The sequence below is a fragment of the Lactuca sativa genome, chromosome 8 (assembly GCF_002870075.4).
Source record: "Lactuca sativa cultivar Salinas chromosome 8, Lsat_Salinas_v11, whole genome shotgun sequence".
NCBI classification, from domain to species: Eukaryota; Viridiplantae; Streptophyta; class Magnoliopsida; order Asterales; family Asteraceae; genus Lactuca; species Lactuca sativa.
Window position 1 is genome coordinate 203777784 of NC_056630.2, and position 13417 is coordinate 203791200.

Here is a 13417-nt window from a genome sequence, read left to right on the forward strand (position 1 = left end):
TTAGATTCAATGCCATTTTTTCGCTTATCTCGCTAAAAAAACTTATTGATTTCTTGTTATTTGTTGCAATTTCTGATCCTCAAATGGATTCACATAACAAACGCTATGATCCATTGCTAATGAATATAGATGGAATGTGTTAAGCTCGTTGTCTGAATGGTCTGGTGGAATCAGTTAATAATCATGCATCAAGTTTATTATACAACATACGACTGGTGTCTTTAGAGGTGGAGATCAGGGTTTTTCTTTTTCTGTTTGATGTAGTTAGTGTCTTCAATAGCTTCTGTTGGTTTCCTTTGTTCTTAATTGGAATTTGTGCAATTTCTAGATATATCATGTGTGTTTGATAGCAATTAACAATCACAAACTGTCTAAAGTTGCATACTTTAACATACTTTAATGGTTTTCTTTGGCATTTCAACAAGTATGATGGTTGGTTTGGATTTTGGAATAAAGTCTAGGGGGCTATAATGTAAATATGTGTGTCATTTTGCAATCAAACTATTGCAACCCAATTATGTAACCGGCTCCTTCAAGCCTATAAATAGGGCCTTCGCTCATAATAAATAAACAAGTGAAGTTTGAGTGTTTAAGACTTGAGTTGATCTTAAAGTTCTTCTCTATTGAAATAGTTTTCTATTTCTGAATAGCAGAGTTCTATCCAAACTATCCACATAAACATTAAATTATTCAACATAATCCATCATCAAGACAATCCAACGCATCACTCAGGTATAATCTTGTTCCTAAAATTTATTTATCCGTCATGTTATCAAATTTGGTATCAGAGCAATTAATCTGTCATTATGTTATTTTAAATTTGATGGATTATTATATTTTTCATTATGTAAAGTGTCGGTAGAAGGATTGTTATCTAATTAAATAAGAAGTGTCGGTAGAATAATTATTAAGTGTCGGTTGATGTAACATAAAGTGTGTAACCCTCAATAGTCAAGGGGGCTATAATGTAAATATGTGTGTCGTTTTGCAATCAAACGATTGCAACCCAATTATGTAACCGGCTCCTTCGAGCTTATAAATAGGGCCTTCGCCCATAAGAAATAAACAAGTGAAGTTTGAGTGTTTAAGACTTGAGTTGATCTCAAAGTTCTTCTCTGTTGAAATAGTTTATCTATTTCTGAATAGCAGAGTTCTATCTAAACTATCCACATAAACATTAAATTATTCAACACAATCCATCATCAAGACAATCCAACGCATCACTCAGGTATAATCTTGTTCCTAAAATTTATTTATCCGTCATGTTGTCAAATTTGGTATCAGAGCAATTAATCCGTCATCATGTTATTTTAAATTTGGTATCAGAGCTAAGTATCGTTCTTATTATGATTATGAATGTTAAATCTTTCGTTCATATGAATACATGTTCATCATGCATCATGAATATTCATCGTTACAAACATTCATAATAACTAAATAAATAAATTACCATTTTGTTTCTAAAAGTTATAATCATGGGGTTTTCAGGTTTAAATATTAACAAATAAAAAATCTTGAAGATAAAATAACAAGAATAATTTATTAAATATGTCTCAAGAAATAGAAAATACACCAATCATTATTAATAACGAAGAAAATGAATCAGGATACACCTTTGGTGCTCTAATTAATAAAAATAATATTAATAAAGATGCTATAAGAAAATCAAATTTTACACTATCTGAAAAACATAATTTTAGATATAACTCATTAAAAAATTTCTTTTCTAGAAAAAATATTATATATTATGGAAAAATTATAGGAGAAGAACCAATACGCAATGCTTCAACCATTATAACAAACACAACTTGTTAATATGAAAACTTTGCACATATAGAAATTTATAAACCAACTCTAATGAGTAGAAGAAAAACAAATATTAATCCAAATAGTACCTTTATTACAACTAAAATACAAGAAAAGGAATTAGTCTCATATATAGATACAGGAGCTACTTTATGTTTCGGAAGAAAAAAGATATTAAAAAATTGGAAAAAATTAGAAAAACCATTAAAAATTACAATTGTTGATAAATCAATTCACAAAATTTGGTTCGTAGGAAGAGACATAGATATAGTAATTGAAAAAGCACTATTTAAAACTCCAATTATATATCAACAAGATTCGGGAATACATTTAGTAATAGGAAATAATTTTCTTAAATTATATCAACCATTTATACAAACAAATGATCATATAAGTCTCAATCACCCAACAAAAGGTATTATAAAAACTGCAATTATCAAACATTTTGATCTTATTAAAATAATCAAACAGGAAGTTGGCTTTCAACTACGCATATTACTAACATTCGCTAAAGAAATTGCTGAAAAACAACTCGAAGAAGTATGTAGTGAAAACCCGTTAGATCAATTAAAAAATAGAAATAATCAAGAAATAATAATATTATTAAAAAAACCCTAATGATGAAGTTAATATTCCAAACAAAATTCCATATAGTATCAAAGATGTTTCTGAATTTAAACAAGAATGTACTGAATTACTAGAAAAGGGAATCATTCGACCTAGCACAAGTCCTCATTCTGCACCTGCATTTTATGTAGAAAATAATAATGAAATAAAACGAGGAAAACGAAGAATGGTAATTAATTACAAAAAAATGAACGATGCTACTATTGGAGACTCATATAAATTACCACGAAAAGAATACATTTTGGAAAAAATAAAAGGAAATACACACTTTAGTACATTCGATGCAAAATCTGGAATTGGCAACTACGCTTACATGAAAATACGAAACCAGTAACCGCTTTTTCATGTCCTCCTCAGAAGCACTATGAATGGAATGTCCTTCCATTCGGTTTAAAGTAGGCACCAACAATATATCAACGATTCATGGATGAAACCTTAAATGGTTTAGATCATATTTGTCTTGCATATATTGATGATATATTTGTTTTTACAAAAGGAAATGAACAAACACACATCGATGCAGTTATTAAAGTTTTACAAAGAATCAAAGAAAAAGGTTTAGTTTTATCAAAAAAGAAATAAAAACTTTTTCAAACTACAGTTGAATATCTTGGTTTAAAAATTGGAGAAAATGGCCAATTATCTTTAACAGACAACATACGAGAAAAATTAAATATGTTTCCTAATAAACTTGAAAATAGAAAACAAATACAACGATTTCTTGGTTGTTTAAATTATATTGCAGAACAAGGATTTTTAAAAAACTTAGCAAAAGAAAGAAGAGCTTTACAAAAGAAAATATCAGAAAAAATACCTTGGTCTTGGACAGATACAGATACTATTTCAGTACAAAATATAAAAGAAAAAATTCAAGTTCTTCCTACCTTATATAATGCAAAGATCGACGATTTTCTAATTGTGGAAACATATGTGTCACAAGACACTTGGGCAGGATGCCTAAAAGCAATCATACGTGGAAAAGTATTATTAGGATTAGATAGTGAGGGAAACCTCACATCTAACCCATCAAAAGTACACAATGATGAAGCATACATTGGTATGAAAATACCATCCGAAGTAAACAATGATAAAGTATACGGTGACATGAAAATGTCACCAAAAGCATACACTGATACAGATGTATCACCTGAAGTATTAAAAACTGATAAATATGAGCAAAAATTATGCAAATATATATCGGGAACATTTTCCCAAACGGAGCAAAATTACAGCACACATGAACGAGAAACACTAGCATGTCTCAGAACATTGAAAAAATGGAAAGTCGATCTACTCCAAACCAGATTCGAGCTACGCACAGATTCCAAATATCTACTTGGCTTTTGGCGATATAAATTACAAGAAGATTATTGTCGTGGACGTTTAATCCGTTGGCAATTACAATTACATCAATTTCACCCATACCTCAAGTATATCAAAAGTGCCAACAATCATATAGCAGACACACTAACAAGAGAATGGAAGCCATCCTAAAGCAACCCAGATAAGAAGCAACACTATTCATGGACGACTAACACAAGAATCAAAAAACATCTGCTTTTCCGGAGGCGGGAGGAATTACGTAAGCAATGACGTTAAAAAACCATTATTGAAGACATCTGTCCTTTCAAGGTGGAAGGGGTTATTATATTTTTCATTATGTAAAGTGTCGGTAGAAGGATTGTTATGTAATTAAATAAGAAGTGTCGGTAGAATAATTATTAAGTGTCGGTTGATGTAACATAAAGTGTGTAACCCTCAATAGTCTAGGGGGCTATAATGTAAATATGTGTGTCGTTTTGCAATCAAAAGATTGCAACCCAATTATGTAACGGCTCCTTCGAGCCTATAAATAGGGCCTTCGCCCATAAGAAATAAACAAGTGAAGTTTGAGTGTTTAAGACTTGAGTTGATCTCAAAGTTCTTCTCTGTTGAAATAGTTTATCTATTTCTGAATAGCAGAGTTCTATCCAAACTATCCACATAAACATTAAATTACTCAACACAATCCATCATCAAGACAATCCAACGCATCACTCAGGTATAATCTTGTTCCTAAAATTTATTTATCTGTCATGTTGTCAAATTTGGTATCAGAGCAATTAATCTGTCATCATGTTATTTTAAATTTGTTGGATTATTATATTTTTCATTATGTAAAGTGTCGGTAGAAGGATTGTTATGTAATTAAATAAGAAGTGTCGGTAGAATAACTATTAAGTGTCAGTTGATGTAACATAAAGTGTGTAACCCTCAATAGTCTAGGGGGTTATAATGTAAATATATGTGTCGTTTTGCAATCAAACGATTGCAACCCAATTATGTAACCGGCTCCTTCGAGCCTATATTGCAATCGTTTGATTGCAAAACGACACACATATTTACATTATAGCCCCCTAGACTATTGAGGGTTACACACTTTATATTACACCAACCGACACTTAATAATTATTTTACCGGTTACATAATTGGGTTGCAATCGTTTGATTGCAAAACAACACACATATTTACATTATAGCCCCCTAAACTATTGAGGATTACACACTTTATGTTACATCAACCGACACTTAATAATTATTCTACCGACACTTCTTATTTAATTACATAACAATCCTTCTACCGACACTTTACATAATGAAAAATATAATAATCCATCAAATTTAAAATAACATGATGACAGATTAATTGCTCTGATACCAAATTTGACAACATGACGGATAAATAAATTTTAGGAACAAGATTATACCCATGGTTCTAAAAAGCGCGCCATGGCGCGCCTCAAGGCGTGCTATGGCGCAAGGCGTGGTGTAGCCGTTACGAAAACGTCCAAGGCGGGTTTGTTAAGCTTGGCGCCCAAAAACGTGTCAAGGCGTGTCTTATCGTGTTATGGCGCGAACTTTTTAAAGGCGCGGATTTTTTTTTTTTTTTTTTCGGGCCTAAAATAATTGAGTTTTTGTTAACTTTTTTATATTAAATATTAATATAACACTTCTAAAAACTTCATATATTTGATACAATTCAATAATTATATGATTTATCTCTTTTAATGTATATAAAATAGTCACACCTTGAAAAACGTCATGGCTCGCCAAGACTTGGCATAACTTAACTTAGACCTCGACACCAAGTCACGCCTTGCGTTTTTTAGAACCTTGATTATACCTGAGTGATGCGTTGGATTGTCTTGATGATGGATTGTGTTGAATAATTTAATGTTTATGTGGATAGTTTGGATAGAACTCTGCTATTCAGAAATAGACAAACTATTTCAACGGAGAAGAACTTTGAGATCAACTCAAGTCTTAAACACTCAAACTTCACTTGTTTATTTCTTATGAGCGAAGGCCCTATTTATAGGCTCGAAGGAGCCGGTTACATAATTGGGTTGCAATCGTTTGATTGCAAAACGACACACATATTTACATTATAGTCTAGGTGGTCTGGTGGAATCAGTTAATCATCAGGCATCAAGTTACTGTTGTCTTTAGAGGTGGAGATCAGGGTTTCTGTTTGATGTAGTTAGTGTCTTCAATAGCTTCCGTTGGTTTCCTTTGTTCTTAATTGGAATTTGTGCAATTTCTAAATATATCATGTGTGTTTGATAGCAATTAACAATCACAAACTATCTAAAGTTGCATACTTTAACATACTTTAATGGTTTTCTTTGGCATTTCAACAAGTATGATGGTTGGTTTGGATTTTGGAATAAAGCTGCGAATATGATATGATAGGTTAGACACATCATTCACTCCTTAATGATAACGATAGAGGTGGGAAGTTTATAAGCGTTATTTTTCGTCTTCAGGCTTGAACATTAGTTACTGAAATTATGATATCATATTCATATCAACAACATGGAAGTATGGCTAATTGCTTAATCCTTAATGCCTGGTAGATGATTAAATTACATAACTTTATTGTTGGTATAAGATAAATGTTTTGATGTTTGGAAGGGTAATGTTGCAGTGTCTCATTTCCTTATATACAAAATGATGTCATATATGTACTTTGCTTTTGGTTACAACCTGCAATTTGTCATTTTTTATACAGGCAGCAACCTAGATAAAACCAACATCCTGATTACTTTTTTTTTAATCATCACATACTTGTTTAAATGCAAGAAATAGCAATGTCCTTTCATTTATTTTTCTATTATAGCATTTCACTTTCATGTCTTTTATCAAAACATTGCAATTTTACATAGATACTAAATTGTAGGCTTTTTAGTTCAGTACAATAGTTCATGGTTTATACAAATTATCGAATATTGAATATAAAATCGCCTTGGAACTTTTTCCCACACTTGAAAGAAGGTTTATAATATTGTAGAATTCACAAACCCTACATCGATTTTTTTGTCACATCTCTAAAAGATTGATTATGATTTTAAGTTTTTATTAAAGAATATATATAAGGGTATATTTGGAAATCATGTGAAAAAAGCTCCATGAGCTTATCAATAAACAATCTCAAATTGTATTTTAAAAATCTAGATTATAAGCCATTTATTGGTCTCATCAAATGCTAAGTAAACTTAAAAAATAAGATAAGGATGGTGAAGTTAGTCGAATGATCTACAATCTTTCATGGATTTTAGAACTTAAATTAGCCAACCAAAATAACAATTTGTTTTATGCTTACGTCTGCATGTTGGAATGTATGTTGATTTTTCTTGAACTAGAAACAAAAGGTTAAATTGTTAACTTATTATAGTGCAATGAAGGTTAATTTGTTACACATGAAAATGAAATAGTTTACACAACTTAATGACTTATTAACACTAAACTTACCAACAAATTTATGCAAATTTGAAACCTATGAGCTGCATTATCATTAGACTAATAAGTTCGTTCGATGACTTCAAACTAGTGTTGTTTGAAGTGGCAATTAACATCGTAAAGCTTTCTGGTTTAGGTCTGGGAGATGTTCTACTAAGTGTTAGTACATAGTATTTTTTTTAAGGGAGATGTATTAAAGAAACTTTTACACACTTTGGAAAATACATGGTCAAAAGGATGCCATATGGGTCCCACTCATTCCTTCAAAACGTTGGAACATACTAGTATAATAAAGGGTTCCTTTAGTTAGCAGATAACTTAAAACTTTATGATCCACCTTCCAAGAAATAATATTTAATGACTAAATCAGGCCAAAAATGATAATATTTATTTATAAATTTAAACATGTACATCCAAATGTAAGTCACCCTGTCATCCTAATTCGTAATTCATAATACTTTTACCCAGAGTCCCAATAAACACCTTTGTTATTAAAAAAAGGGATAATGACTTGAAAGGGTAACGAACTTTCGACTTTTGTCACATTTAGTCACTAAACTTTTTTTCGTTATCTATTTGCCATTGAACTATTGAAACTGTTCACATTTTACCCTTATGACCGGTTGTTACCGGTCATCAGGGTAAAATGTAAACAGTTTCAATAGTTTAGTGGCAAATAGATAACGAAAAAAGTTTAGTGACTAAATGTGAACAAAATCGAAAGTTCGTTTCCGTCTAAAAAGTTCAATGACTAAATGTGAACAAACTTCCTATTGTATTATGTTTTAGCAAAATTATTTATGTTTGTTTAATTGTAGCAACATTTGTTGATGAAGAAATCTAGGAAATGAAAAAACAAAATGTAACATCTAGATTTCCAGGTATCATAATTTAAGTATTTTTCTTTTGAGTTAAGAAGAGAGACTCGACGAGTTGACGCCTCAACTCGTCGAGTAAGGTCGCGATTGATGACTCGGATTAATGAATGGACTCGACGAGTCGGTGAGGCGACTCGACGAGTCGGTGAGGCGACTCGACGAGTCCGCACTGTTGGCAGAAACCCTAAATCTTTGGGCCCGAGCCATATTTAAAGGCACTTATGGCCTTCAATTGCGACTACATATCCCATAAGTGAGAACCCTAGCGAGCTTGAGTGTGTAGAGTGAAAGGAAGAGCTATTTTGAGCTTTTTTGGTGTGATAGATCTGGACCCTTCTAGGTCTAGAGAGCCGAGAATATGAAGCTTTAGTAGAGTAAACTGTAGGGTTCGAAATCAGGAAGCATTTATGGGATTTTTATGGTATATATAGTTACTTTCATCTTACACATAGATATGAAGTATTTTATATAAATTACGTGCTATGTATGCATATTATTTGAATACTTGCTATCTATGCTGGATGAACGATTTTATACATGTTTTAAAAGATTTAAAGGGTATATTTATTTTATATCTACAAATATGTTGCGAATGAAACATGGGTAGATGAAATAGTTGGTGTGTGATGAAATAAAATGATGAGAGATAGGTGATGATAGAAAGGTGATGATAATTCGATAAATAGATGATGATGAATATGTGATGTAGGATGAAAGGAGATACCATAACCTTAACCAGCAATGTGGCGATGTAGTCATCTACTAGAGTATAGATGGCGACCACGTACCATTCTAGACAACCCAGTGGAAACATCACCAGACCCATAACCTGTAGGTGATGAATTACGAGTTCAGGCGATGTTGTAACTACATATTAATGCGATGATACTCTAACCCCTTACTATGAATTACGAGTTCAGACGATGTTGTAACTACATATTCATGGGATGTCACAAATTTCACATGTCAAACCAATGGTTATAATTCACATTAGTGAGAATGGCTCATTTTTTTGTAAAACCAAAATCAGATTGAAAATTTTGATTTTTTATTTTGGAAAATATCAAACCATTGGTTTTTTATTTCGGTTTTGTTTTTTTTTTAAATATATTTTTAGGGTTTTGTTTTGTTTTTTTTTTCATAGATTTCTTCATCTACAAATGTTGCTAAAATTTAACAAAAATAAATAATTTGCTAAAACATAATACAAGAGGATGTTTGTTCACATTTAGTCATTGAACTTTTTAGAGGGAAACGAACTTTCGATTTTGTTCATATTTAGTCACTAAACTTTTTTTTGTTATCTATTTGCCATTGAACTATTAAAACTGTTCACATTTTACCCTTATGACCGGCAACAGCCGGTCATAAGGGTAAAATGTGAACAGTTTCAATAGTTCAATGGCAAATAGCTAACGAAAAAAAGTTTAGTGACTAAATGTGACAAAAGTCGAAAGTTCGTTACCCTTTCAAGTCATTATCCCTTAAAAATATATATATATATATATATATATATATATATATATATATATATATATATATATATATATATATCATTGTTTTAAAAGTCTTTTATGAAATCTGAAAGAGAGCCAACACGTAAAAAGTTCAACCCCCGTTTCTCTTGTCCTTGACTGACGACTGACGGGGTTTCACCATCTTCACTTTGAGATGTAAAACCAAAAGAGGACAGTCAAAATTAGGGATTAGGGCTTACAACGAAATAGTTAAATTATCGTCTGATTGAAGCAATGCCATGGCTTCCCACATCGATGGCTTCAACGAAAGCTATCGGGTTTATATTGTTCCGCCTTCGATAACAATTCGTCCCTTCTGGGACATCCGATAAAATTGGAACGATACAGAGAAGATTAGCATGGCCCCTGCGCAAGGATGACACGCACAAATCGAGAAATGGTCCAAATTTTTTTTTTGCCCTAATTTGCTTGATCGACTGCAGATTCGGCGGCGTATTTCACTAGATTTTTTGTTCAATAGCTCCAGAAAGGTAACGTTATCTGATGATCCTCTTAGATTTACTCCATTTTATTAGCTTATCTCGCTAAACAACTTATTGATTTCTTGTTATTTGCTGCGGTTTATGATGCTTATATGGATTCACATGACAAACGCTATCATCCGTTGCTAATGAATGTAGATGGAATGTGTTAAGCTCCTTGTCTAAATAGTCTGGTGGAATCAGTTCATAACCGGGCATCAAATCTATTATACTACAACTTTCATCTTTAGTGGTCGCTGTAGACTGTTGTGTCCTTGAAGCTTCTGTTGGTTTCCTTTCTTCTTAATTTGAATTGGTGCGATGTTCTGTATGCATCATGTGTGTTTAATACTTTAATAACTATTAACAATCACAAAATGTCTAAAGTTGCATACTTCAATGGTTTTCTTTGTCATTTCAACAAGTATAGCGATTAGTTTGGAATAAAGCTACAGACTCGATATGATAGATTAGACACATGATTCACTCCTTAATGATAATGATAGAGGTTGGAAGTTTATAAGAGTTCTTTTTTGTCTTTAGGCTTCAACACAGCATTAAAGTATTGCTAATTGGTTAATCTTGAATGCCTGATAGCATCAATTGATGTTGAAGGTATGCATGATATTTTCTGACAAGTCTCTGTGTTAAACTGTTAGCGTGTAAAGGTAGGTTAATTTTTCATGAACTAGGGCCTTAATTATTAATTATTAACAGTTTTTACTTATAAATGCCAACAGTTTTACAGTTTTCCACTGATTATAGCAAAATTTTAACCTAAAGAAACGGTAACTAATCACCATTTGACATTTTTTTTGCTTATGTGACATCCAACCAAGATGTGGCAATGCATATACCAAAATGGAATCCAAGAATTACCAAGTTTTATTTTTTGCAATAATCGGTAGAAATTGGTAAGTATGTTGCTTATCACTTATAACATTGTAGTGTCAAGTTTCAAAATTTCTCTTATTAGTACATTATACTTGATAAAATCAACCCAATTATAGCAACAAAACTTGCCTTGTATTTAGAGGACATTGCTATAATTAAGTAGAAGCTTCAAAGCTAAATGTTGTGATAAGAAAAGCTCAAAGTAGTTTGCTACATAATAAACAAATAAATGAAAGTATGTTGTTGTTTCTTTCATTTAACCCAATATTTGTTGTTTTACATTTTTTTAAATAAATCATACTTCTTCTTACATGCTTAGATGATTAAAACCAACAAAACTTTTTACAAAATTGTATATTTTGTCTAGATCGCGATATTCGTGAATGTTTTCTACTAACTTGCAAAAGCTAATGCCTTTCACTGTTCTTTATTTTTATATTTTTGCTACTTCTAACATTGTTTGTTTTATATTGTTTTTTTATTTAGTGATCTAGAAAAGGCAAACACAAAGAATCTTGAAGGATAAAGCAGTAGAAAAGAGGCATCCCAACAAACAACTATAAGGATCGATATCTTGTAGTCAGGGGACCCAAAAATTCTTTTTGTCGGGGGAAATTTTTTCAGCCGATAGACATTTTTTTAAACCAATTTTTGACCAAATAATTTATTTAATGTAAATTTAAACCATTCTTGTTTATTAAATCTGATAATTTTATATATTTAGCCTATTTAAACAGAAGGGCTTGACGAAAAAAAAAACATCTCCCACATTGTCGGTGTGTATGAGGGTTTGTAGATGTTTTTAGTATTTAAATGAAAATGTGCAAATCAATGCATGTAGATTCACTCTTCCCACATCGACGGATAGTGAAATCCTGTATGTTTTAATGTATATAAGAGGGTTTGTCTAGTCTGAACTTTATGATTAAAGGCTTTGTGTCTGACTTTAATAAATTCTGAGGGACAATTTGCAAAGTTATTATTAAAATTTATACTAATGCAATTAATTTAGCTGGGCAGCTTCACACTGCCCTGTTTGTAGTCAAAGCATGGTTTAGCATATATGAAGTACAAGTTAGTATCGTAACATAAACGAGTGGCATGGTCTGGATGGTCTATTTATTAGGGAAAGTGACATTAACAAGATGTGAAAAATGAATGGTTCATTTTCACTATACAAGATTGATGGGATGGATATTTCGGCATTTATGTATGTATATAAAATAGGATAATATTTGATAAAGATAATATGGTCTATTTACAATACGAATAATGAACTGTCTGAACGTCTGTTCATTGTTTTCTTTCTCTATTCGACTCGATCTAAAATAATCTTTGTTCTTGCGACACTCGTCCTTTTCTCGTTATTGTTCATCGACAAATTTCCACCAACAAATTAAGCGAACAACATACCTCTGACCTGGTTATTGACATGTGGTGAGTGCTACTTGTTCTCTACTTGTATAATTATCATCGACTATGATAGTATCGGTAATTATTTTGACTTCTGACCTGGTCCTTTGTTACTGTGTTACATTGTCATTACTTCATTACTTGATTAGCTTAGGCTTCTGGTTTTTTCTACTTCACTACTTGTGTAATGTAACTATTAAAGTCTCCAATTTCATTCATTAATGGCATATTTTGTTTACACCTCAGCTTGTACCCACCATGGCACAGTCCATCGCCGCCCACCACCAACACCAACAAACACTCATCTACGACAACTAACCACCCACCCTTCACACCCAAAGTTAACTCTTAGTTGTAATTTATGCTTTTCTTTGTTGTTAACGGATTACATGTTCATCCACAAACTTGGCTGATATTGGTAATATGATGATGCTTTGTTTTGTTTGTGCCTCAACTCTCAAAATTATGATTAAAGTGCATAGTTATTATTATTATTAGGCAATTCACACTTCAAGTGGAAACACCGACAACATAACATGTAGGTGATGAGTTACGAGTTCAATCGATGTAGTAATTACATATTCATGTGATAATACTCTAAACCTTAATGGACACGTATTTGGGGAGTAATCCCCGAAACAATATTGTCTATGTGGTGTAGGCAATGACTCGTAGGTTAAATCCTTAAGGAATAATAAATAGTAAAACAAGGATGTGTAATTGGGTTAATTGTTAGATAATTAACATATTAAACTATATTATTGTGGGGCGAAAATCCTATATGCTCACCAGGTTTCCCAACTTGACACACTCAATTTATTTGACTCACAGTGTATTAGATAAAGATATTCGAATAAGGATGTATGACAAATTCAAGGAAATGTAGACCGTTAGAATATTGAGACCTTGTAAGTCTCTGTTTATGCTTATGTTTATGTACTGACGATGACATCCCGAGTTTTATAAACGAAACACATTTCTTCGAAAATACTTTGATAATAATATTATCATGTTTTTGGGAC

General features: G+C 31.8%; 1 long non-coding RNA gene and 1 other non-coding gene across 3 annotated transcripts; both read left to right on the forward strand.

The window, feature by feature from the left end:
• The first annotated feature begins 9670 nt into the window (after positions 1-9670).
• LOC111919312 (uncharacterized) lies at positions 9671-12847 on the forward strand. Of its 2 annotated transcripts, XR_006186091.2 has the most exons (4): positions 9671-10097; positions 10248-11002; positions 11469-12419; positions 12642-12833. It is a non-coding gene; the product is annotated as an uncharacterized LOC111919312 (long non-coding RNA). The 2 variants fall into 2 exon arrangements; XR_002859456.3 differs by having other exon boundaries at positions 9671-11002; positions 12642-12847.
• Positions 9916-10018, forward strand: LOC111919321 (U6 spliceosomal RNA). The gene has a single exon (XR_002859465.1). It is a non-coding gene; the product is annotated as a U6 spliceosomal RNA (small nuclear RNA).
• Positions 12848-13417: the final 570 nt, after the last annotated feature.